The sequence below is a fragment of the Equus quagga genome, chromosome 5 (genome assembly GCF_021613505.1).
Source record: "Equus quagga isolate Etosha38 chromosome 5, UCLA_HA_Equagga_1.0, whole genome shotgun sequence".
NCBI classification, from domain to species: domain Eukaryota; kingdom Metazoa; phylum Chordata; class Mammalia; order Perissodactyla; family Equidae; genus Equus; species Equus quagga.
The window spans coordinates 127435844-127463012 of NC_060271.1; positions in this window are offsets into that span (position 1 = coordinate 127435844).

The following is a 27169-nucleotide window of genomic DNA, read 5'->3' on the forward strand; positions in this document are numbered from 1 at the left end:
TCTTATTCGTTAGTCTGGGAGGGCTTGACATCTCCATTGTAGAATTTCTTTGGAGATAGGTTACCATGTGTGTTTGGGTTGGCTGGATACTGGTTAAAAGAGTGGTTATTCATAGTTTCTTGTCTATGTCCATAAACCTTTGGGAAAACAAGGGACAAGATTTTTACTTGCCGGCATCTGTGACATTTGTCACTAACCAAAGTTCATTATTGATGGTACTTTAACATTCACCCAGCTGTTGGTGCATTACGGAGAATAACGTTCTAAAAGCCAAACCTGCACCAGAACTGGACGCCAGATCTGACTGTCATTCATTAATTAGATGGCCTTGGGAAAATCCCTTCAATTTGCTAATCCTGTTTCTTGTCTTAAATTAAATTGAGATGATGGAACTGCTTAACAGGAGTTTTATGAGGATCAAATGGGCCAGTGGGTGAGATATGCTTTTTAAGATTATGAGGTGGCAATAGCTAGGCCCATATGAAGGTGGGGTTTTTAAAAATTTTAATGAAAATTTTTTTTGGCTACTAGAATAATTTAAATATCTGATCGGGTGATGTACTCCTTCCTGCCATACTTCAGGGCAGGGAGTGAAAATAATACAGTGTGCCTGACTTCACACATTTTCTATCCTCTTTGTAAGTTTCAGGAAGGCATTTAAGTATTATGATGGAAAGTGAAATCACGTTACACAGGTTAGAAAGTAGCCCCTAATGGAGGTATCTACCTTGAGAATCTGTGGGCATCCAGAGTGATTTCTGAGGCACATTTATATCAATGAGATAGTGCCCTCCTGGAAGGTACATGAGAAAGGGGATTTTGGGCTCTGGTCAAGCTCCTGGGTACCTAAATGTACTGCATACCTGGGGTACTTCCAGGAGGAGTAAATGAACCTGGCAGAGAACCCTGGGAGAGAGAGGTTGTGTCATGGACTTGGGTTGGCATTGAGGAACCGTGACAGAGAACCGGAAGTGCATCAAGATTTCCCTACTGAGTTAACTCCAAAGGAATGAATCTTGGGTAGAATCCTGTAGCATAGCGCAGCGGTAGACTCTGCAGTCTAGAGTGACGGAACTGGGGAAGTCACTGTGATCTAAGGAACCCAGGAGGTAGGAGATGACAGGCCCCATGGAGACCCTTCACTGGCAATAGTTGTTTGGAGTTGCCATTGCTGAGGGCTGTTACTTGGTGTGATCACCTCCCTTGATTGTCATTGCTGTTGGGAGTGGCCTTTTGGAGTCCTAATTCTTGGAAAGTATTATTGGAAAATAGGCAAAGTGTCAGTGGGAGAGCCAGTGTTGGAGCATCTGTTGCACAGGGACATCCTACTAAGCTGGAGGAACTAAATACTGTCATTTCAAACTTCTTATTTTGTTTTTGGCACTTTTCAAGCGTTATTTTGTAAATCTTCTTGACAGCATATAGTTCAGGTATTATTATCTGCATTTGACAGAGGTGGGAATCGACCCTGGGAAAGCTTACGTAACTTGACTGAAGTCACACATACAGTAAATTGTGGAGCTGTGATTTGACTTCGATTGAATACCAAAACCCAAGCCGTCTTCATTTTCAACACATTTTGTTACTTAATATTCTTCAGCCTTTATTACCATCCCAGTGACACTCATGCTTGAGATCTGGATTTGAGTAGAGATATTTTTTGTCTTCAGTGCACTCTCTACTGAAGGGAAAGAATCACAATTTCCCACCAGAAAATCTGATGAGATTGGAAGCTCAGAAACTCTGAGTTAGGGCCGAAGCTGCTAACAGCGACCCTTTATGCTGTCTATCACTAATTTTGGCAAAATATATAGCTCACAAGGAAAAAAAAACTTTCATAAGAAAAAAGACTTCAACAAGAAAAAAAAGGCTCCTTCTCCTTCAAATAAACAGCATAAGTTAAAAAATCAGAAAGTCAAAAGATGGGAAATTATACAATATGCTTGGGTTTAAAAATCATGAATAAATAAGACAAATATTAAAAGAGAAAATCAAAAACATTGATAGAATTGGCTTCCTACCTATGAGACAGCATGTAACTGAATGAGTCTCAGCATCCACTTCTGGCTTTTAAGTGGAATTACCCACTATGTGGGAAAAAAGATCATGGCGACACTCAGTGGCTGGCCTTAGATAGTTGGCTCACCTAGTGTATCCTGATAATTTAGATTTAAAAGTAGTTCAAATTCTATGAAGATGAAAATCAGCGCATGTATTACATATGCCCTTGGAAGAAAGCAAAGTGAAATGATAAATTGTCCTGTGTCCTGCTTGGCATCATGTCCAGGGGCCCCCTAGGGCGGCTGAGAATTCCTGACTGGCTTAATGTCTGCCTTAATGATGACGAAGAAGGACTGAATAGTGTTTAATGATGTTTTAAGTAGATTCTAAGTGAGGCTCATGACCGACGTCAAGTAGTAGAGGAAATACAAATGAATGTCAGAAACAGAACGATAACCACAAACCTCCTCCTGCTGCAGCCAGGATTAATAAGACTCAGAAAGCTCAGGAGGCCCGCTGGCGTGTGTGAGCATGGAAGTATTTGCTGGCCTGTCCCAAGTACTGTCGTTGGCTGGAGGTGCCTAACCAGGTGGCTTCTTTGTCCATCTGAGTTTGCAAAGAAGGTACTTGGAAAGCTGGAAAAGACATTTAAAAGATTGTATTTTTTTTTTATTTCACATAAAAATTAATGTTTATTTTATTAAAGTGACCTATGCCCATAGTTAAAAATCAAATAGAGCTAGAAGACATAGGGAAAACCAGCAGCCCACAGCCCCAACCCTGTCACCATACACCGCTGCCCTCCTCCCCAGAAGCAAGTGCACTGCCAGCTCGGAAGTGGAATTTTTCTGCTTAAAAGATTGTATTTTTAATTATATATAAATAGATACTTATTAAAGGAAGGTTTTTGCTTTTCATAAGAACAAAGAAATAATTGGCTTTAGTCTCATCACCAAACCATCACCTTTGACCTTATCATGTGGATTCTTCCTATCTAATCTATCCTGGTGTATGTTTTATTTTTTAAAGCATGGTTGTAATCATATTGTGTATATAATTTATATAATATTTCTTCTTTTATTATTATTTAGCATTTTCCTTTTTAAAACCATCTTCATAATTATATATTTTAATAGCTATGTAATAACTCCTTGAGCAGATGTACCATAGTAAACCATGTCTGTATTATGTAGTTATTTTTTCTAATGTTTTACTCTCATAAAAAATGCCATGATGAACATCTTTGTGTGTAAAACTTACTCCCTGGCTTCTAAAGGATTCCTTTGGATTAATTGCCAAGCAGAATTTCTTGGTAGGAGAATATGATAAATTCATGATACATGCTGACAATTTGTTTCCCAAAAAGACTCTGCGATTTGGTCTATTACAAAATATGCTTGTTAGCATCAGGTATTCTTATTTTTCAACTCTGTTAATTTAAATTTAAAAAGTATATATTTATTTCATTTAAATTTATTGGACTGCTGTTAAAATGGAGTAGTTTCCCAAGTTGATTGTCATAGATGTTTCCTGATATTTTTGCTTTTTTCATGTTCTTTGCCCGTTTATCTTGAATTGGCTTCAAACTGGTCTCCTTGACTCTGGTCTAACCATCTTTCAATCTGTCCCCTACATGTTGCTAGAATTATTTCTAAATCAATACCCTCATCACGTCACCTCTTCCCCAAATCTTTCCAAGGCTCTCCATGTCTACTGAAGTAGAGTAAATTCTTTGCCCTCCATGGAAAGCCACCACAGTGTGGTCCAAGCTGCCACACTGCCTGGTCCTGCCCAACTGCTGGGTAAATAGGGATTTCTAGTCTCCTGAGACTTGTGCAGTACGAGACTCATCTAGGGTCCCACATTTTCTCAAATTCTAGCAGGAAGGCAGCCAAATTTTCTCTGATAAGAAAATCTAGATGAAAGAAATACCACAACCAAGTTCCACCTCTTACCTTCGAATTCCTAATGGGAAAGCAGTGCAGTGACACACTCTGTCATCGAGTTCCATCTTCCTGGGCTGCAATCCTGCCTCTGCCACTCATTTGGCTGTGGGCTGGGGCAGCCATTTAGCCTCTCTGGCAATAATGCCCACCTCTCAGGGTTGTTTGAGGATGAAATGAATTGATAAGGTGCATTGTGTACACTAGGTTGTGAGGAAATGAATAACTCTTCTAAATCAAGAATCTTCTCCTTTAAAGTATGAAGTATCTAAAGTAGTTAAATTCATAGAAGCAAAGAATAAGAGTAGTGGTTGCCAGGGGCTGGGAGGACGGGGGCAAGGAGGAGTTGCTAATCAATGGATATAAAGTTTTAAGTTATGCAAGATGAATAAGTTCTGGAGCTCTGCTGTACAGCACTGTGCCTCTAGATAACAATGCTATCCTGTCCACTTAAAAATCTGTGAGCCTGGATCTCACACTGTGCTCTTACCACAATAAAATAAAATTTTAAAGAGTCTAGTTCTCAGGATTTTATTTTTATAAACATGAAAACCTCAGACTTGCCAAAATTCATAGCATGGGTTGTAGCACGTAAGAGTATAACCATGTGTAACTGTTGTCAGTTTTGATGTGAAGGTCCTCCTTGACTGGCCGGCAGTGCCCTGGGGTTCCCAGGAGAATCCAGATCCCAGTTATCTTATTAGTATCATTTTACTGTTGAAAGCATAAACTTCATCAGGCAATCAAGGCTGGTATTTGTCACTCATTTTGATCCGTAAAAACATTTTTGAAAGTAATAAATGTAATAAACATAGTGGTATCTCCTCACTCAGTTTGGAAAGCAACACATTCCTGAATGCCAGTTTGGGGAAACTCTCAAGAATTCTTGTTTAAAATGTTGAAATAAATAAAAAATCAGGAAAATATAATGACAAAAATATGGAAAAGATGAATCGTGAACAAAATCTTTTCCTTATCTCTAAGCGAATATTATTTTTAAAAAAACTCTCAGAAACAGTAAATTGTTTGTATATATTTGCAGATCTACAAGTCACGTCTTTTGAAAATTTGGCATCAAATCAGAAATACAAATAAAAAGGAGTAGAAAAGCCAATGCTATGCTAAATGAACTGGATAGTAAAGAAACTACGTTATGCTTTGAAGGAGACGAAGTTTATTAGTGACCAGAGGCCAGGAATCTAATTTGTGATGATAACTCGAGATTGTACATACAAACCCTGGCCTCTGAGACACTCTCCTAAATGCTATAGATTCCAGTGGCCTAAAAATAATTTAAAGTATGTCCCAATTTTTTATGGCATTTAAAAAATAGATGTCTGAAAACAACTGGAAATTTCTCAAGTTGATTTATCTTTCATGAGTCACAAGAGTAAAGCCAGTTTTCTGATAGCGTGTGCTGCATTTATCTTTTGAGAGGAAGAGTGCCTTCTAATTAAAACTAATCCAGTCATGAACTTGAAATATGAGGGGCTTTAAGGTGATTTGCTTCTTGACAGCCAAGACTATCTTGCCATAAATATTTTGCCCGTGGTTGGTTAGAATCTAATGCAAAAAAGTGACAAAGTGGCAGTGACTTCTGGGAAGCTGGAATCTTGGGTCCTCTAAGAAGAGCTTGGAGATCTCTTGGTGGGGCTCAGGCTCGGAGAGGGAGGTGTGGGGTCTCCATTCCCTCACACTCAAGAAACCAGGGCTTTGGGGAACCAGACCATGGAGTCCACACGAGTGCCTCATCTTTAAAGGGAGAAAGACCTCCCCCAGTCCGTCCATATAAAATAGTAGCACAACTCACCCCAACTTTCATTCCTCTCCCTGATGACTTCTTTGGAGCGTTGATAACTGGGTGACTCAAAAAACAACTTATTTATCTGTTGTCCCCACATTATAAAGGAAGCTTTGGGGGTACAAGAAATTGTTGGTTTTGTTTGCTGCTGTATTCAGAGTACTTAGAACTGTACCTGTGCAATGTAAATGCTCCTGAGCGCTTGTTGCAACAATGAGTCAATGAACACAATGGTACAAACCACACTCAAACCATGCTCACTCATTGACACTTTCTCTGCTCATTCAAAAGACACTGAGTACAGAATGAGCTCCTTCTACCTAGACTGTCCTCCCTCCCTCCCTTTACCAACATTCACATCTGAAAAGCCCAGTTAAAGCACTGCATCTCCCAAACACCCACCTTTACCTTGGCTCTGGAGATTAATGTCTTCCTGCTCTGAACAGTTTGAGTATTGTTTAATTATTTATACTATATTAGGCTGTATAATATATAGCATTAACTATAATTTGATTTAACATTGTATTATGTTGTATTATTATATTATATTAATATTATATTGTAATATAACTATGTTTGTAATATAACTAGGTAGATTTTCTCCTGTTAGGCTCTGAGCTCCATGAGGTTAAGAAGTGAATTGTAATCATCTTTTTAATCTCCTAAAATGTCCAACATCTTGCGTTGTATAGAGTAGACAGTCAAGAAATGATTTTGGAAATGATAGCTGATGATGAAGAAAGACCTGGAGAATGGACAGTTCAATAGCAGAGATTCCTCAATGATTCTTCCCTCAACTTTGTTCTCCTCATAAAGATATCAAGTTTCCCAGGAAATTCACGGTACATTATATAGCCTATTTTATTTGAACAGCCTTGAGACAACGGCCTCTAAAATGCTGCCTTCTCCCCAGCCCCACCCAGTTCGGAGGGTGCTGTGCTCTGCTGGAATCAGGCACACTTGTGCTCCCATGTTCCCATCCTTTGTCAGCTGCATGATGCGTCGTTCAACCTCTCTGCATCTTAGTTACTCTGTCTGTAAAATGGAGAGAGAACTCTTACCTCGCTAGGCCATTTTGAAGGTTAAGTGAGAAAATGATTGTCCAATGCCCATGTGTGTCTGGCACACAGTGGGCTCTCAGCAAGCAGTGGCCCGATCACCATGGGAGTCATTCCAAATGCTTTGCACACTTCTTGTCTTCATAGAACATTTTTGTCTGAAAGGGGAAAGGAAATGCAGTTTATTTATTATGCTTCACCATTGTTTACTTAATATTCATCACCAGCTCTCTCACAATTTCTTTCTAACTTTTCTGATAGACAGATTACCTGAGAGCAGCTGAACCCAAAGGAGGCAGGCAGGACATAAACCTTCGAAAATCATCAGAGTCGATTTACCTTTTAACACTTGCTCTCGTCTATATTAGACTCTGAGGCGCTGTACTTGGGCTTCTATGTATGTTCTTTCTCATTACAGAACCTGTGTTCCTGCCCTCTGAGAAGTGGTGTCTCCCATCTTCTTTAAGACATTGGCTCATTTTTATGCCCATTTGCAGGGCTGGGTTAAGTAGCAGAAAGAGTGGTTTCATGTACTGAACACTGGCTAGTCTAGAATTACCCAGAAGTACATCCTGGGGTTGCCGGCTTTTGGTTTTTCAATTAAGCTGAAGAGCTTTACTTTCAGATACAAATAATACTGGGTTAAAGCTGACAGCTATTATTGGGCAGACATCCTGCTTCAAGGAACTGATAAGAAAGGTTTCATCCCAGCCTGGTTTAAGCCAGTATGGTGCCTAATCTCATGCCAATTTCACTGCCCATGTGTAAATAGGCCCTGATATTAGTGACTCGCTGTTTGATCCCTAAAAACATTTTTAAAGTAATAAAACTTGTAAAAAGAAGAAAGAGAACGGATTCCTCACTCTCAGTTTGGCAAGCAAGTTGTATACAAGTGTTGCCTCAGAGGTAATAATAACTATAGTAAAACTGGCTAACATGCACATTTTACAATTTGATAAGTTCTCACAGTTCTTATTTATCATTTACTTCGTTATCCACTTTATACCATGTGCATCATTGGCCCTGTTTTCTGCATGGGAAATTTGTGGCTCTAGGAATATAAGTCATTTGCTGGAACACGCAGGCAGGAAATGCTGGAAATGAGGTATGAACCTAGGTCGTCTGGCTTCCAACCCAGTGATTTAATGAATAGAGAAAAATGATTTTAAATGATTACATCTGTGTCTCAGCTCAAGCAGTCCTGTATCTGCTTACTTGGCAATGACCAGGTAAGTTTGTAAGCGGGTGCCTCTGAAGTGCTTCAAAATAATTGGCTGTCTTACATTAATGACTCCTTGGCAACTGTATTTACAAGATTGATTTGCAAGCCTCGTTCCCACTGAGCGAGAAGGTAACCTTTGGTGGAACCCCTCTGAGGACCATCACAGAGGTGGAATTCCTGCAGCCCTGAATGAATGGGCATTCACTAGTTGCCACAGCTGGCTGGTAGGGGTGTAGGAAGGTTACGTGACTCTGGGAGGGCCACCCAGTGGACTTGTGGAGTTGTGGTGGCAAAGATCCCTCTCGCTCCTCCTCCAGGTCCAGCGCCTGAGCGTTCATTGTGTGCTTGTCTGAACATTAATTAGGACTGATTCCGTGATTGCCAGCGTGCTGTGACTCTCTGGAAAGACGATCAGATTTGGAGAAATTCAGCCTGCTCGTTGGAAATGACCCCCATCACAGTACCTTCTTCTCACTGTCCTCTTGTGAATGAAAGTGTATTGCACTTCAAGAGGATGTGAGGGTGAAATTTTAATTGAATAAAAGACAGGACACTCTCAGGGATGGTTCCCATAGCAACTGCAATATGTGTGTATTTAATATATGCATTGGAAGAGAAAAGCAGCTCATCTTAGTGTGCACGTCTAGAATGTGGAACTGGGAAAGGAAGGGACTTCAAATCCCCCCGAGCAGACTGATACTGAATTTACTGCCTTCCTTGTACATTTTCTCTTCGATATGCAGTAACCAAATGCATCCATTGGTCTCCTTTCTCTCCTTTGCTTCACGTAGGCTAGGTGCCACTTCGCCCAAGGACACTCTGAGGACAAAGCCACTGGCTTGTAAGAGTCAAGGTCCTGTAACAGATCTCCAGCACACCAGCATTTGCTTCTGGAACGAGTTCCGCTGCCCAATCCCTGAGACCCGGGAGACCGGGGGCTTTGTTGGCAGACAGCCTGGGCTCAGTCCTGGCTTTCACTCACTAGCTCTATAAACTTGGACAATCCCCTTAACTAACCAGAACCTCTGTTTCCTTTTTTGTTTGTTTGTTTTTATTTTTTAAATCCATCAAAGGGAGGATAAAGCACCTCACCCAGTGCAGTATCACATCTGAGGGAAAGTTAGAATAAAAGGGAATAGAATCAGCACTTCTTTCTTTCCCAGGGGCCTGCGGGAAAGTAGCAAATCTACCTGATTGGAGTTACACTGTTGAATCAGAAGTCATTCTGACCTGGAAGGTTGCATGTTTGCTGACTACGGGTAGCGTGTAAAGAATGGCCCATCAATTGGAGAAGAGTCTTTATGGATGGGAAAAATGAGGAGAAAGGAACAGTGGAGCAAAGGCAAGATGAATTAGGGCTGCCTCTCTGTTACACACGTGTCTCTTCTGTGGGCACATGGAGGCTGAGGTCAGCCACTTCTGACTCACCTGGAGGGCCCAAGACCAGGCTCAGAGGGTGGTGCTTGGTCAGGGCCGGGCAAACGTTGAACTGAGTGGAATCTGACCTAGTTCACTGGCAGAAGAGCAAGTTTGTGTGCCAAACTAGAGAGAGAAGAGAAGCGACATATAATTTATTGAAGCATTTGGCATCATATTATTTTCATAAACAAAAATGTGAAAGTGCCGTTATAGGATCAGAAACTCAGATTCATATATTCAAATATGTACAGGCTTTTAAAAAAATCTCTGTATTGTTATTTTTCCTGTTGTTGTCTGGATACGAATCTTTCTGAAAATTCCTGTGTGTCTCTGCTGGGTGAGTTGGGATGGAGCGGAGGAATCTTAACTTTGCACAGCGCTGCCAGAGAGACAATCGAGGGAGTGGCCGCAGCTCTTTTCCTCTGAGCCCTTGAAGCCTTCTGTACCTTGTTTACCTAAGGAGTGATTTTCTCATCATATCAGCATCTGCTTCTCTGCCCTTTGGAAGGCAGAGGGAGCTCTGGGGTCCCCAGCAGACTGCTGCTTCCCACAATATTAAATTCAGCCCTGTCAATTCAAGGTTGTGAATGTTGTTCCCAGCACCCGAGGGTGTCTGTCATCTTGAAGAAGCAACAAAATCTTCCGACAGCCCAGAGCAATTATTTTGGAAGTATTTCCCTCTGGGCTGTGACATGGGCAGGTGGACAAGGCAGGAGCAGATGTCCTCTGATTTGGAGGGGGAACTTGACCTTGGAGGGCAGCACTGCAGTGTGGTGACACATACCGTCTGGCATTGAGACTGTCTGTATTGAAATCTAGACTCCATGCATTTGCTCTGTGACCCTGGATAAGTTACTCCACCCCTCTGGGCCTCCATTTCTTCATTTGTAGATTGGAATCACAATAGCTCTTAGCTGAGAGAGTCATTAAGATTAAACAAACTAATGCATACAAAAGTCTTAAAATCGTGCCTGGCACATAGTACATAAACACAAATATTAGCAGCTATTGTCATTATCAGTGTCTTGATGATTCCAGCCATGACTGAGTTCCCAGTGGGGCCTCTTCTGTCTTCTCTAGATTCACATTCACTTGATACTTACTGGAGATCTACTCCATGCCAAGCACTGTGACAGTGACTTACACGCTGTCTTTTTTCAATCTCAGAAGAGACCAGCAGACACTGTCACTGTCAGATGAATCTGAGCTGACATCTAGGGGGACCTGGTGGCAGCCAGACTTGAGACAATGCTGTGCATGTACTTGTGTGGGGTGGGAGAGGGGAGCATGATGTGGTGGGCCTTGGGCTGCCAGGCTGGGCATTAGAAGAAGAGAAGTTCCATGGGTGGCACAGCTCAGCCCTGAGCCATTGAGGAACAGCACAATGCCAGGGAATGACCCGTCCAGTCTAATGTCAGGTAAGGCTGGGGCCTTACCCAGCCTTCAGGTAAGTTCTGCATTTGCTGAGCAATAGCGCCAGGGTGCTGGGTAAGATGGGGGTCGGTACCTCTTTGGCATGATGTCATAGGATGCTGAGCTGTCATAAGGCTGGGTATTTTTTTTTAAAGATTGGCACCTCAGCCAACATCTGTTGCCATTCTTCGTCTTATTTTTCCTTCTTCTTCTCCCCAAAGCCCCCTATGACAAAGTCATATATTCTAGTTGTGAGTGCCTCTGTTTGTGCAATGTGGGACACTGCCTCAGCATGGCTTGATGAGTCGTGCTATGTCCGTGCCCAGGAGCTGAACCGGCGAAACCCCAGGCCACCGAAATGGAGCGTGTGAACTTAAGCACTCGGCTATGGGGCTGGCCCCGAGGGTGGGTGTCTCTGATCCAGACTTAGAACAGATGAAGCAACCCATGGCAGGAATGGCAGTTTCCAGACCTGGCTGCTTCTCAGAATCTCCTGGAGCTTGTTAAAAATGCAGATTCTGGGGCTGGTCCTGTGGCCGAGTGGTTGGGTTTGTACTTCAGAGACTTGGGGTTTCGACAGTTTGGATCCTGGATGCGGACATGGCACTGCTCATCAAGCCATGCTGAGGCGGCGTCCCAAATAGCACAACCAGAAGGACCTGCGACTGGAATATGCAACTATGTACTGGGGGGCTTTGGGAAGAAGAAGAAGGAAAAAAGAAAAAAGAAGATAGGCAACAGATGTTGGCTCAGGTGCCCATCTTTAAAAAAATAATGCAGATTCCTCTACCACACATCTGGCTCACTTAATGAAAATCTCTGGGAGCAGGAACTGGAACCATACGGTCTTGACAAACTCTCCAGGCATTGTGCGGCGAGCCAGCCCTGGGCTCCAAGGATGGGAGTGTGGTTGTTCCTGGGGTCGCCCACCAGGGAATGAGCTGAGGATAGAGCAGCTGCCTGCCGAGAGGTTACCTGGTACCTGTGATAATGAAGGGGCTTCAGCCTGTGCTGAGAGTAGGTTAAGGGAGACAAGGAAGAAAGCCTCGTCCTGGCAGAGTCCAGCATCCGGGTGGGACGGGAAGCAGGGTGAGGTGGGGAAGACAAGACAGGAAAAGGATTAGCCTTCAGCATCAGGACTACTGCTACTGGGGGCACAGGCACGCCTGGCAGGTCGACTTCCCCAGAATCGGGGGAGGTGGCAATTTGGCTCCCATGCTTCTTCCAGGAACATTGTTAGACGGGAATTGGGCAGCATCCACCACATCCAAGGCCCCTCGCTCTAGGAGGAGGTGGCCAGAATCCCATATGTCCTGGACTCCGCCCTCACCAAACTCTGTCCTGGCATCTGTAGGGCGAGCTCTCTGGTCTTTGAGCTGCTTCAGGCTGAAGATTCCCACTGGGCATTGAGAGTGTCAGAGGAATTCAGCAGGAATATCATTCCACCTCCTCATCTTTGATCTCTATTTCCACTACTGGGAACAATCCCTTCACCATCTCTCAGTAGTTGAAGCTTCCACTTTCTCTCAGGTTCACTTTAAATGGTGATGTCTCATAGGTTGCCAATTTTTTTGTGGCCATCAGTTTCAAGTTTAAGGCAATTCGATCCAGTTAAACACATACTGATTGAGTGCGCATTATGAACTAATCCTGAGTCTGGTGCTGGCAGGTGATACAAAAATTAGGACAAGTTCTCAGTTCTTAGGGGGCTCAGTGCAGGGAAAGAAAAAGGCAGGAAAACTAATGTCCTTCACCATGCCTGGTACTAAGATGGGTAAGTTCCGACTTCCAAAATGGACTAAGTTATAGTCAGTTCTGTGTGTGTTTTATCTCCTCCACCTGACTAATCTTTCTAGCGTGCTAGGGACATGTCGTATTCATTTTTGTCTTCCCACCCTCTGAAAGAGTGGATGAAACATGCTCGGTCTTCAGTAGATATTCATTGATCTGGTTTGAATTGACTTCTACATAAAACTATGTTTTAATAAATATGATTATTTGATTTGATTTAAAAGATTTTTTTTTATTTAAAAGATGGTTTTATGTATTATATAAGGTCAGGCTATTGGTAAGACAGATTTAGGAGAGTTTGAGTTCTATTTCTGTCAGTGACTGGGTTTTTTAATAAACAAGCTGACTGCAAGGAGTAAAGATAAAATATAGTTAGAACATTTTTAGACAACTCTGAATTAGAAGAGTTTGCCAGCACTTTGAAGGGGCAAATTGTGACACAAAATTATTTGGACCAATTAGAGGACTGGTAAAACTCAATGGGATGATTTTCATTAGGGTGAAGTGTCATTCTAGAAAGAAGTACTGTCTCCAAATTCTGAGTGAGAGGGGAATGGCCAGAGACCATCTTAGAAAATGCTAGAGTTTTGGACGAGCTGGAAAGCAGGAATGAAAAGTCCTCAGATTTTCCTCTTCTCTTCCCTACTGATGTTTTCACCTGGAATAATTTCCTTTCAGTGTGGGATAAATGAAAAAGCATGGGGCAGATCTGAGTTAAAATATAGGTCCAGGGTGCACTCAACTGTGACCTTGGAAATTTAACTCTCATGTATAAAATGGGGAGCTTGGTACATTCTTTGCAGGTACGTTCTTGCTGCGAGTGGGCATCCAGTGAGATGATAACATAAAGTGCCCTGCAAGATCCTTGCATGCACTGTGTACTCAGTAAATGGCCACCACCCTTACAGCTCCCTTCCCTGAGATAAGTGTGGGGAGCTTAGTGGCAAATAAGAAATCAGGAATGGGTTCTCACAAACATTATAAAATTATCCCTTTTGATGACTCTGTGAGCAATGTTATTGGCTTCCTCAGAAATGGAGCTTGGAGCCATAAACGTGGAACCAGTCATGTGCCGGATGTTGGTAGCTGTGGTCTCTGGTGAAGGGGGCAGAAATGGTGCTGAGATGTTGGGTAGAAGCTGAGGCTTGTCTGGAATGGTGCATTGTTATGGTTTGCATCTTCCTCTCTCTCCCCCTGCCATACCCCATGGCCAAATCGGTGATTGGCGGGGTCCTTTGCCACCTGCAAATGGCTCACCCAGAAGCCTTTGCAGCTCCTCACTCAAGCCTCATGGGTTAAGGACTCTGGTGTGGGACATGCATAATGTCCGGGGCTCCTGGGATTGTTTAGAGCAAAGGAAATACTCGGATTCAGGGCTGACTCTACACAAGCCTGGATGCTGTTCCTGCTGGGGGCAGCCCTGGACCATTGCCTGAAAAATGAAGACATCCCATGTACTTTTTTGAAGCACTGTTGGGTCCAACAAAGACTGACCATGTATTTTAATCATCCAAAGCAGGACACTTTTGAGGCATCATTCCAAGTCGTGCTGTGATGACAGCCATAACTAAGGCCGTCCTGGGCAAAGCAGGATGTGCGGTCACCCTTGTCAGATGGGCTGGGCAGAGGCGGGTTTACATCAAATAGTGCTGTCTGGAATTATTTTCATTGTCCTCGCAAGGACTTCAGCACATAACTGAATATCCTTCTTGTTTTGGTGACTTCTTTTAGCTACAATTAAGAGTCTAATTCCCTGAAGACTCTATTATGAGAAAGACCCACTAGGACTCACGAGGAATAACATAAATACTCTCATTTTTGTAATGATTTACAGCTTACAGAGCATTTTAATGCACATTATGTCACCAGTCTGGACCTCCTCCCTATCCTGCACACCTCCAAGCTGCAGCCTGCTGCCTGTGAAATATAATATGTACATCAAGCTCTGCAGGGTCTGCCTGTTTGATGCCTACTTCTCCTCCTCCAGGAAGCCTTCTCTGATCTCAGCTCACCATCCCCACCCTCTCAGAGAAGCCGTGTGCTTGCCTACCTTGCTGACTAGACAGGGTGTCTTTGAGTGGTGGACTGGGACTAATTCTTCTCTACATTCTGAGAGCCAACTCAGAGGAGAACTCAGAATATTTGCTGAATGAATCAGTCTGACCAGAACAGTGCTTCTCAAACTTTAATGTACGCTAGTCACCTGGAGAGCTTGGCACAAGGAAGATTCTCACATAGCAGGTCTAGGGTGGGACCTGAGATTCTGCGTCTCTACCAAGCACCGAGGTGATGCTGATTCTGCTGGTCCTTGGACCACACTCTGAGTAGCCAGTACTCAAATGCTAGTACTTAAACTTGGCTGCACAAGGTAATCACCCAGGGAAGTTCTAAATCCATCCATGCCTGGACCACACCTCCACCGTTTCTGATTTAATGGATACGGGTGCACCTGGGCATCAGGCGTTTTAAAAGTTTCCCAGGTATTTCTAGTGTACAGTGAAGTTTGAGAACTGTGGCGCTGGAGGGAAATTTGCCATGGCTGTGCAACTTTCAAAGCAAAAGGTGTGGTTCCCTATAAAGCTAGGAAGAAGAGTATTAAGGGTACCTTTCATTTTTAGAGTTCACAAAGAACTTTAAGATCATAGCCATTATTTCATTAGTTCTTTACAACCTGTGAGGAAGGCTTTTTTCACAGAAGCAGACTCAGCAAGGTGATCCCTATAGAGCAGAGACATGAATCAGGCTTTTCCTTTTTATTCCAAATTTAATTTTTTTTCTGAGGTCGATAGAGAAAGCCAGGGTTATTGGTCAAGTCCCAGCCCTGACAGTTCAGCTGGGGGTCACTTGACTTGGACCTCACATTTCTTCTGTGTCCCCATCCCCTTTCACAGGCACACCTCTCCCAGGCTGACCTCGGGCAGTCGGTCCTGTCAGCTCCTTGGTGTCATGTCGAGGTGGATGGATGAACACACTTCTCTGCCCTTCTCTTCGTACACTCATGCTTCAAGGCCAGGCTCAGATCTCCCTGATTCCCATGGGCAGGTTTAATCCCTCCCATGTCCACCTCTCTGTCACCAGTGGCTGTTTCTTCATTTGCTTCTTCTAGCCTGTGAGCTCTTCAAATTCATGACCCATGTCTTATTTTCTTGTGCTCCCTACACACATTACAGGGTCCTATACAAGATGTACTTGGTAAATATGTTGAATAAAAAAGGGTGATAAAATACCTTAATCTACTTGAGAGAGATGTTTTAAGATGATAAGGACTTGGAAGATAAAAAAATACTTTGGAGGGGCCAACCCAGTCACATAGGTGTTAAATTAATGCGCTCCACTTTGGTGGCCCAGAGTTCGCAGGCCCGGATGCCAGGCATGGACCTAGCACCACTGGTCAAGCCAAGATGTGGCGTCATCGCACATAAAACAGAGGAAGATTGGCACAGATGTTAGCTCAGTGACAATCTTCCTCAAGTAAAAAGAGGAAAAAACTTTGGAAAGTCAAAAGCATGATATTCATGTAAGATATTATTAATAATATTAATATTGTATTTATTAATTTTATCTTATTTTAACCTTCCAAGATGCAAACTTGCCTATGCATTTTGTGCCTGAAATTTTCAATTAACAAGTATCCTTGCTGTTTTAACCATTTAAGAATAGATGAGAAAAAAGGTTGTTTGAAATTAATCAGATGATAGAGAATAAGAGAAAAAAGAAAAGTTACTCATATTCTCACCAGCTAAATATATACTGGTAAAATTTTGATGTATTTCTTTGTCTGTTTTATGCACATAGCATCTTTTAAAACAGAGCTGTAATGATGCTATCTGTGTATAATTTGATGCCTTTCTTTGTCACTTAGAATTATAGCATGCTCATTCCCTGCTACTATTACTACTTTTACAAGCATCTTTTTTAGTGGCTGTGCAATACTGTTTCAAGTGTATGCACCACAGTTTACGTGTTTATCTCCCAGCTATTGGACATTTAGGTTTAAGTATACATTTAGGTATTCAGTTTTCATCCATGTTGGATGATGCTGTAGCAATGACTTGCAATAAAGACTTTGGATTATCTCTCTGGGGCTCAGTGTCCAGAGGAGTAATCCTCCAAATTGATGCTATTCATTCTACCACCAGCAATGTATGCGAGTGACCATTTCTTCATCCTGTTTCCAGAACTGAGTATAGTAAAATTTTAAATTGTAGTGAATTCACTAAGTGAAAAACGTTCTTTCACATGAATTTGCATTTCTTTGTTTACTAGGGAGTTTGAATAAGTATCAAATGTTTAGCATGGCCTTAGAGGTTCTTCTGAGCTTTAAAAGGATTTTCTTTGATATGAATTTCCCAGGCAACTATCACATGCTTCTTTTTACTCTAAGGGTGTGTGGTTCTATAATATATGAACACCAATATGCTAATAGACATTCAGTGAGAACCAGCTCTTCTTAATGTGGAAGATAGCGTCTACCCCTCTCACAGATGCTCAGAATTTTTTCCTACCATATATATTTAAAATTGTGTTCTTTTAAAAATGATATAAATATTACAATTGATTTGGTAAATAGAAAAATGGCTACAGATTCATATTTTGCATGGTTGGAGTCATGTTACACACATGGTTTTATTGTCATTTTATTCTAAGTTGTATATTACTTGGTGATATTTCTAATGAGTATTTCAAGGGAGGCAGGCTGTTGCATTGAATATATCTGCAACATTTTAGCTTTATTCTTTTATTGCTGGCATTTATACTGATTACTGATTCATATTTTATTTGATTATTTGGTACATGTGGCTTTGTTGCTTTTCTGAGATTATTTTCTTAAACTCGCAGAAGTGAGGTTGCTGGTCAAATAGATAAAACATTTATATGTCACATGTTTAACATCTTTCCTAAAGTCTGCAAATTTGCTATTTCACCAGTAATAGGAGTTTACCAGATTGAGCAGTTTCATGGACATTGTGAGCTAAAATTTGAAAAGTTGTTGCAAATTTAATAGGCAGAAATTTTTAACTTATGTTTTAAATTTGCACTTATTTTAATAACCTGATAGGCTGAACATTTAAAAAAATATGTGTTTGCCAATTGTATTTCTGCTTTTGTGAATTAGCTCTTCGGCTTTGTTTGTTTGGCTTGTTTACTTAACTAGTAGCTTAATCTCCTTGCTTTATTTTCTTTAAAAAAAGCACAACACCTTCACTGGTTGCCCCCAGCCCCCCACCTGCTGTCTCTGGCAACCACCAGTCTGTTCTCTGTATCTATGAGTTTGTTTTCTTTTAGATTCCACATATAAGTGAGATCATACAGTATTTGCCTTTTTCTGTCTGACTTATTTCACTTAGCATAATGCCCTCAAAGTCTACCCATGTTGTTGCAAATGACAGGATTTCCTTCTTTTTATGACTAAATAAGATTCCATATATATATGTATATATATATATATTTATGTATACGTATATACCACACTTTCTTTATCCATTCATCCATTGATAAACTCTTAGGTTATTTCCATTGGCTGTTGTAAAGAATGCTGCAGTGAACATGGGGTGCAGATAGCTGTTCAAGATAGTGATTTTGTTTTGGACAAATATCCAGAAGTCGGATTGCTAGATCACATTGTAGTTCTATTTTTAATTTTTTGAAGAACTTCCACACTGTTTTCCATAGTGGCTGCACTAATCTACATTGCCACTAGTGGTGTATGAGGGTTCCCTTCTCTCCACATCCTCCCCAACACCTGTTATCCCCTGTCTTCTTGGCAATAGCCATTCTAACAGGTGTGAGGTGATAGCTCATTGTGGTTCTGATTTGCATTTCCCTGATGATTAGTGATGTTGAGCACCTTTTCGTGTACCTGTTGGCTATCTGATTTCTTCTTTGGAATGTCTAGTCAGATCCTCTGCTCATTTTTTAATTGAGTCGTTTGATTTTTTTCCTCTTGAGTTGTATGAGTTCTTGATATATTTTGAATATTAACCCCTTATCAGATATATGATTTGTAAATATTTTCTCCCATTATGTGTGTTGCCTTTTCATTTTGTTAATGGTTTCCTTGCTGTACAGAAGCTTTTTAGTTGGAGGTAGTCCAGCTCATCTGTTTTTGCTTTTGTTACCTTTGCTTTTGTTGTCAAATCCAAAAAAGTCATCACCAAGACCGATGTCAAGGAGCTTACTGTCTATGTTTTCTTCTAAGGAGTTTTATGGTTTCAGGTCTTACGTTCAAGTCTTTAATCCATTTTGAGTTGATTTTTGTGTGTGGTGTAGGATGGGGCTCCATCCATTTGTATGTGACTGTCCAATTTTCCAGACACCATTTATTGAAGGGACTATCCTTTCCCCCTTTGCTATTCATATAATTTTCTTCTGTTAACATTCTTAGTGGTCATTGGGAATAATGAGAGAGGGATTTAAAATAATTAATTGATATTTTTCCCCACAGATTCCACTTGAATCAAGAGGGAAATATCATCAAGTCATCTTGAAAAGTAGTGTTTTACTTAAGATGAAACTGTCCCCCATTGACTGGTGTCCATTGCCCTAGCACTTTTGGTAGATGGCTCCATTTGGATTATATTATGTCGTACATTTTAAAGTGGACTTATGTGGATGAGTAGCTACTGTCCCTCCAGTTAAGAGGAATCTTTTCTTACGAATGGACACGAGCCTCAGTGATCCCACCACATTTAGTATGTTAGGGACAAAATCAGGAAAAGAATTGGTGGAATCTCTGGAGTAAAGTTTCTTGTCTATTCACCTCATCCTGGGGGTGGGGGAGGGAGATATATTATTTGGTTCCTTACCGTGTTTTCAGAGTTAAGGTGTGTACCAAAACCTCAGGCCCGAAGCTTTCTTCAGAACAATGGTAGACTAGTTTGGACAAATACTAATATTTTCCTCTGTGGGTTGGCCCATTACATTCTAATGAGAATCGAGGGTGGGAGGGAGGCCAGTAGGAGGGGAAAGAGAGAGGAGGCTAGGAAACCAACCTCAAAATTCATCCAAATTTGAATATAGGGGTAAGAGATCAACTAGGTAAGAAATGCATAGAAAATAGAGAAAAGGAAAACATACCAAAACGTATTTAAAAATTTCCCTACTGGTAGGTATTTGAGTGGATTGCTGTTTTTAGCCGTAGGCATAAAATAAAATCTTTGTGTGGTAAGATTATGGATAGTATGGCTTTCTTCCGTTCATGCTTTCCAAGTTTTTATAATTAGCTGTTCTTACTTTAATTATCAAGTAAAATTGTTGTGTTAAAGCTATTAGTCTGAGTGCTTCCTTTTTTTGGTATTTGATGTTTTAACAAAGCATTATACCCTAATGCATTTATTTCTACATTCTTATTTATATGGATAATAAACTTCACAAAAGATATGAGTATAATGTCTAAGATAGCTTCCAATTCTATAGTTTATGATCTTATGAGATATGTATATATTTGTCATAAAAGGAAATATATGTCACTATCAAGTCATGCTATGTCAGTGTAATGCAGCCCTTAATGAATGTCAATCTGGTGGTTCAGAACAAAAAAGTTAAAAAATTATTTTTAATTAAAAAAAAGAAGAAAGTCCAGTATCTTATGGAACTCACTGAGAGAAATCAACAGCACAATTCTGAGCATATAAGTGCTGTTAGTTGAAATCACTGCTTTAATAATCTTGAATTTTGAGCACTTAGGCAGCTGCGCAATTGATATTTAAGTGAATATGTTCTAACTAAGGAATCAGAATATTCCTTTGTTTGTAAAATTTTGTTTCATTTAAAATGCAAGAGTTCCTTTGAAGGATATGACGTTTTATGGGCCAAGTTATTATTATTTGTTTAAATCTGAATTTGCTAGGATTAAAAAAATAACTGACTGACTATCTGAAATCTTGTGATACCTAATTTTAGATCTATATTTAGAGAACGATTAGGACACTGCCTTGCCAGGAGACAAGGAGATAAACTAATGGATTTCTGAAAGTCTTTTCTGTGTTTATTTCAGGTATTTCAGAATTTAGAATTAAAAAGAATAGAAATACATCAACTAAAGCCTATGATGTTTTATCTTATGGAATTTGAGGACTCCTGTATTGATGAAATAATGCTATTTCCAGAGTACATTTTTTGTATGTGTGGATAAATGAAAGATTCTTATTTTATTGAGCAAATTTCATATTAGGTTTTCCTAGTGTTGAAATAGCTGCCTTTCCTACACATTGCTCTAGAGGAAGAATCTTTGATTGTCTGAACATTGAAGTTATTGCCAAATTCAAGGAAATATACTGAAGTTACAAGCTACGGTGTATTTTCTGCAAATGAAGCAGGTTATTATCAATGTCTTTAAAAGTGCCTGAAAACTGTTACTGTGAAATATAAGAAAAGTCTTGATATGAAATACTTCTGTTAGATTCCTTTAAAACGTCAGGAAATGATGGGAATTGAAGAGACTAATGGAATGTGTTATGTATAAAAAAGTTATTTTCTTTCCATTGGTTGAAGGTATAATGTGAGCCACTTTATACAGTATATCCTCAGAGGAGGGGGGCTCAGTGTGTTAGATTAATTTTTCTTTTAAAGATTTTATTTATTTATTTATTTTTATTTTTCCTTCTTCTCCCCAAAGCCCCCCAGTACATAGTTGTGTATTTTAGTTGTGGGTCCTTCTAGTTGTGGCATGTGGGACGCTGCCTCAGCGTGGCCTGATGACTGGTGCCATGTCCACGCCCAGGATCCGAACCGGTGAAACCCCAGGCCACTGAGGCAGAGCGTGCGAACTTAACCACTCGGCCATGGGGCGGTCCCTAGATTAATTTTTTAACAACATTCTACTTGGTAGTGTTAAATGTATTCTCTCTCTGAACTGTTGTGAATTTAATGGGCCATTCTGTATGTTGGCAGGAGATATTATTATGGGAATTACAATGGAACATTCCAATCCATATCTTTTTAGTTAGAGAGTTGAAGATAGCTTTTTACCCCCCAATTACGCTGCCCCAAGATGTACCTGTGAGAAATTTAAAACCTCTGAAAATGAGCAATTTCATTTTGCCCTGGGATATTTGTAAGATAACTCCCAGCTAAAATACACACTCAAAGTAGTATCTTATTAATAAAGTGATTAACATCCACAATTTGCATGTGAATTCTACCCAAATGTATGATGTTTAAAAGGATCGTTAATTACTTCAGCTACTCATGTGGTTGTGGCTATAGTTTCAGTTATATCTACCAGAGAATATCATAGAAGAGTGTGTGGTTAATATCAGAAACTGCTTTTAGATCACCAGTAGGCTTGAGATTTCTAAGTGTGCCCTGCTACATGATATGTGAAAACACCAATTTCCACACACTATTTCAGAATTAGTACAATTCTTAGCTGCATTTGATTTTTTCTTTGGAGAAGAAGATTAGCCCTGAGCTAACATCTGTGCCCATTTTCCCCTATTTTATATGTGGGACGCCTGCCACAGGATGGCTTGATAAGCGGTGTAGGTCCACGCCCGGGGTTCTGAAAGGGCAAACCTCAGGCTGCCAAAATGGAGAATGCGAACTTAACTGCTGCTCCACCGGGCCAGCCCCTGCATTTGATCTTTTGTATTAAAGTGGTCTCAAATTAAAGTATAAGGGATTCAGAAGTTCAAAATGGCAGCTATTCATATAATATTAACAAACATTCATCGAACATCTTTATTGGTCACCCCACTAGCTCCTAGCCATGTAAATAAGCAATTACAGTTCCAAGTTCTCTGACACAGGTATATAGAAACAGTTCCCGCCCTCCATAGATTTCTGAATTGAAACTGCAATTGCCATTTCCGTAGTCTAACCTTTCAGGGACTCAGAGAGAAACAATTTATCCTTGTGATACACCCTCCTCCAAAATCTTGCCCTATCTTGCTTTTTACTTGGACTGACCTTGTCTGTCTTATTCTGCCTTAATGTCACTAGAATGTTCCTTTTCATCCCTTCTGTTTTTGCAGCAGTGGCATATGTTTCTAGTGCTCCATTTCCCACGTTATCCTACTTTTTTCAGGCTGTCCCAAGCATGTTTAAAAATTTGGCATGCTCCTGAAGTTGTCCCCTTTTGTCCTTTATCGCGTGTAGGACTTAGAGTGTTTCCCGCATGAGACTGTCTCATCTTTCCTTTTTCTTTCTCTTTCTCTTTTGATTATAGGATCAAAATCTATTTTCAAACCTAGAGCTTGTTCTCCTGTTTCCGATGTTCCCTTTCCAAACACTAGTTTTCTGCAGATATACCGACCCTGAAGCCTCCCGGCCTCTCGCTGGGCTTCTACCTCTGCCTCCGACGAAGGTGATCCTTTGACTTGTAACAGTCCAGACATAAAGCTTTTTGATCTCACTCTTAATACTTTAATTTACAATAAGTTCATGAAGATTTTCCACCATCATAAATCACAAAGGATGACATGTCCCTGATATTATAGGGACCCTGCTCATCTGTTATCCATTTGTTCATGGAGTCTACCTGCCACTGTGACTCATCTCACAGTCTAGGTGTCTCACTCATCCAGCCACTTGGATGAAGGCAGGAAAAGGAAGTTCCGTACCCGTGCACCTGACCTTTTGCACAGTGTCTATTATTAATCAGTGTTTTGAACGGAAACTGACCATTTCAGTGATTAAGTCCACCCCCTTGGGAGTGAGGGATGGAGGTGGAGTGGGGAGCATGGGGAAAAGTATAGAGAGAAAGACAGAATTAGTCCTGGACTAAAACTAGAACAGAGGTCTGACTTCGAATCCAGTGTTCCATTTATGGTACTTAGAGATGGACTCTATCTCTGAAAAGTTTACTTATGGGGACTTTCAAATTCTGCTTCAGCTCATCTATTTCCCAGTTAAGTCAATCGTGTCCAGAAAACTTACACCCTTTAATGTATTCATTTGTTTTATTGCTGACTTGAAATTTTTCTTATTTCACCTTCCAATGATTTAGTCTATTGGCTAAAGTGCAAAGGCCTCACCTTGAAGAAGTTGTGAACCATGGGGAAGTGGCAAGGTCTTAGCACCCAGAGGGAGGTAATGAACAGAGCTAAGTCTAGGAAGAGCAGGAGGCGGGGATCAACGTCAGGGAGTGGAGTTAAGGGATCAAACTGGAGAGAAGACGAGGAGTGAGAGAAAATCAGGCACATACAGGGGGCTTGGGCAGAGGGTCCTGAGTGGCTGACTAGACCATCAGCTTCTTGGGCATGATGTGTCTGGGGTCTGCCTCTTAAAGAACATGGGGTGGCACATGCCCTTGGAAACACCAGGTATATGGCGAAATGTTTAAGCTCAGTGAATCATAGATTCTGATGCTAGAAGGTGTCATAGACTATCACTGTCATGATGCCAGGAGCACTGGAAAGTCATCAGAACTTTCTGAGAAGGGACTTCCAGTGCCTCCTTCAGTGTTTAATGTCCCTTTCTAAGAGTAAAGTCTTTCTTATCACAAACCTACGATGGTGTTTTGTGTCCACTTCCCTAAAGATGGAGAAAGTTGAGCTGTATCCTCTGTATAGAGAATTTGTCAGCCATTAATTCTCTCCCTCAAACTTTTCTTTCTTCTGCAAAATAATCCTAATGCTTTTAACTTTTCTTCATTGATTATATTTTTTGTTGACAAAATGTTCTGTAGTTTGGGTAATAGAGGGGAGCTTATATTTGTTGAACCCTTATTACATGCCTGGTAGTGTTTTAGTTACATCACATGTGTTAGTGAATATGAGACAAGTTACTGTGTCCATTTTATAAACAAATAAATTGGGTCAAACTCTTGCCGTGGATGAAGATGTACAGTCTAAAATGTGAGATTGGCGAGGAGCAAATCTCTAATCTCTAGATTTATTTTAGAATTTTTAAACTAGTTTTTTTTTTTATTGAAGTAATTCTTGCACATAGATTAAAATCAAATAAGGCTAAAAGGCTGGACATAATGATTGCCAACCTTACACAGCAGGACTTGTATGTGTCAAATACTGTTCTAAATGCTTTTAACATATTAGCTTATTTAACATTCATGACAACTTACTATTATTATCTCCATCTTGCAGATGGGCGAATGAAGTACAAAGTGGTTTGTTTTGAAGCTTGAAGTCAAGAGCTTGTAAGTGGTACAGCTGAGATCTAAATGCTATAGACTAGATGGGTGTGTCCCCTAAAATTCATATGTTGAAACCTAATCCCCAATATGATGGTGTTTGGAGCTTGGGCCTTTGGGAGGTGATTAGCTCATGAGGGCAGATGGGATTAGTGTCCTTATAAAAGAGATCCCAGAGAGCTCCCTTCTCTCCTCAGTCATTTGAGGATACAGCAAAAGGACAACCGACCTTCTATGAACCAGGAAGTAGGTTCTCACCAGACACCAAATGCACCAGTGCCTTGATCTTGGATTTCCCAGCTTCCAGAACTGTGGGAATAAATTTCTGCTGTTGATAAGCCATCCAGTCCATAGCAGCCAAAGCAGACTAAGACAGAAATCACAGGCAGTTTGGTACAAGAGTCTATGTTCCTGCTTTTCTGCTTACAATGGAATCGGTAGCCCCTACCCCACTCCTCCCACCCCTGCTTCTTCTCAGAGACAACTACTCTTAACTTGTCTGGATATTTCTTCCAATATCTACCCTGTAGGTATACCTCAAGATACTGCAGGTTCAGTTCCAGACCACTGCAATAAAGCAAACACTGTAGTAAAGAGAGTCACATGAATTTTTTGGTTTCCCAGTGTATTTAAAAGTTATGTTTAGACCATACTCTAGTGTATTAAGTGTGCAATAGCATTATATTTTAAAAAACATTCTACGTACCTTAATTAAAAACTACTTTATTGCTAAAAAATGCTAACAATTATCTGAGCTTTCAGTGAGTTGTAATCTTTGCCGGCTGAGGGTCTTGCCTTGATGTTGATGGCTGCTGACTGATCAGGGTGGTGGTTGCTGAAGGTTGGGGTGGCTGTGGCAATTTCCTAAAATAAGACAACAATGAAGTTTGCTGCATCGATTGACTTCCTTTCACGAATGATTTCTCTAGCATGTGATGCTGTTTAATAGCATTTTACTCACAGTAGAACTTTCAAAATTGGAGTCAATCCTCTTAAACCCTGCCACTGCTTTATCAAATAAGTTTATGTAATATTCTAAATCCGTTGTTGTCATTTCAACGATCTTCACAGCATCTTCACCAGGAGTAGATTTCATCTCAAGAAACCACCTTCCTTGTGCACCCATAAGCAGCAACTTCACACCCATTAAAGTTTTATCAAGAGATTGCAGCAATTCAGTCACATCTTCAGGCTCCACTTCTAATTCTAATTCTCTTGTTATTTCTACCACATCTGCAGTTACTTCCTCCACTGAAGTCTGGAACCCCTTAAAGTCATCCATGAGGGTTGGAATCAACTTCTTCCAAACTCTTGTTAATCTTGGTATTTTGATCTCTTCTCATGAATCACCAATGTTCTTAATGGCATCTAGAATGGTGAATCCTTTCCAGAATATTTTCATTTTACTTTGTCCAGATCCTTCAGAGGAATCACTATCTATGGCAGCTATAGTCTTATGAAATGTATTTCTTAAAGAATAAGATTTGAGAGTTGGAATTACTCCTTGATCCATGGTGTGCAGAATGGATGTTGTGTTAAGAGGCATGAAAACAACATTAATCTCATTGTACATATCCATCTGAGCTCTTGGATGACCAGGTGCATTGCCAATGAGGGATAATGTTTAGAAAGGAATCTTTCTTTCTGAGCAGTGGCTCTCAACATTGGGCTTAAAATATTCAGAAAACCATATGGTAAACAGATGTGCTCTCATCCAGGCTTTGTTGTTCCATTCATAGAGCACAGGCAGAGTAGATTTAGCATAATTCTTAAGGGCCCTAGGGTTTTTCGAATGGTAAATGAGCACTGGCTTCAATTTAAAGTGCTCAGCTGCATTAGCCCCTAACAAGAGAGTCAGCCTGCCCTTTGAAGCTCTGAAGCCAGGCATTGACTTCTCCTCTCTATCTATGAAAGTCCTAGATGGCATCTTCTTCCTGTAGAAGGCTGTTTCATCTACGTTGACAATCTGTTGTTTAGTGTATCCCCCTTCATTAATGATCTCAGCTAGATCTTCTGGATAGCTTTCTGAGCTTCTGAATCAGCGCTTGCTGCTTCACCTTGCACTTTTATGTTATGGAGGTGGCCTCTTTCCTTAATCCTTATGAACCGACCTCTGCTAGCTTCAAACATTTCTTCTATAGCTTCCTCACCTCTCTCATCTTTCATAGAATTGAGGAGATTTAGGGCCTTCTCTGCATTAGACTTTGGCTTAAGGGAGTGTGGCTGGTTTGATTTTTCTATTCAGATCACTAAAACTTTCCCCATATCAACAATAAGGCTCTTTTGCTTTCTTATTATTTGTATGTTCACTGAAGTAGCACTTCTAATTTCCTTTAAGAATTTTTCCTTTGCGTTCACAGGTTGGCTAACTGTTTGGTGCAAGGGGCCTAGATTTCAGCCTATCTTGACTTTCAACTTGTCCTCCTGACT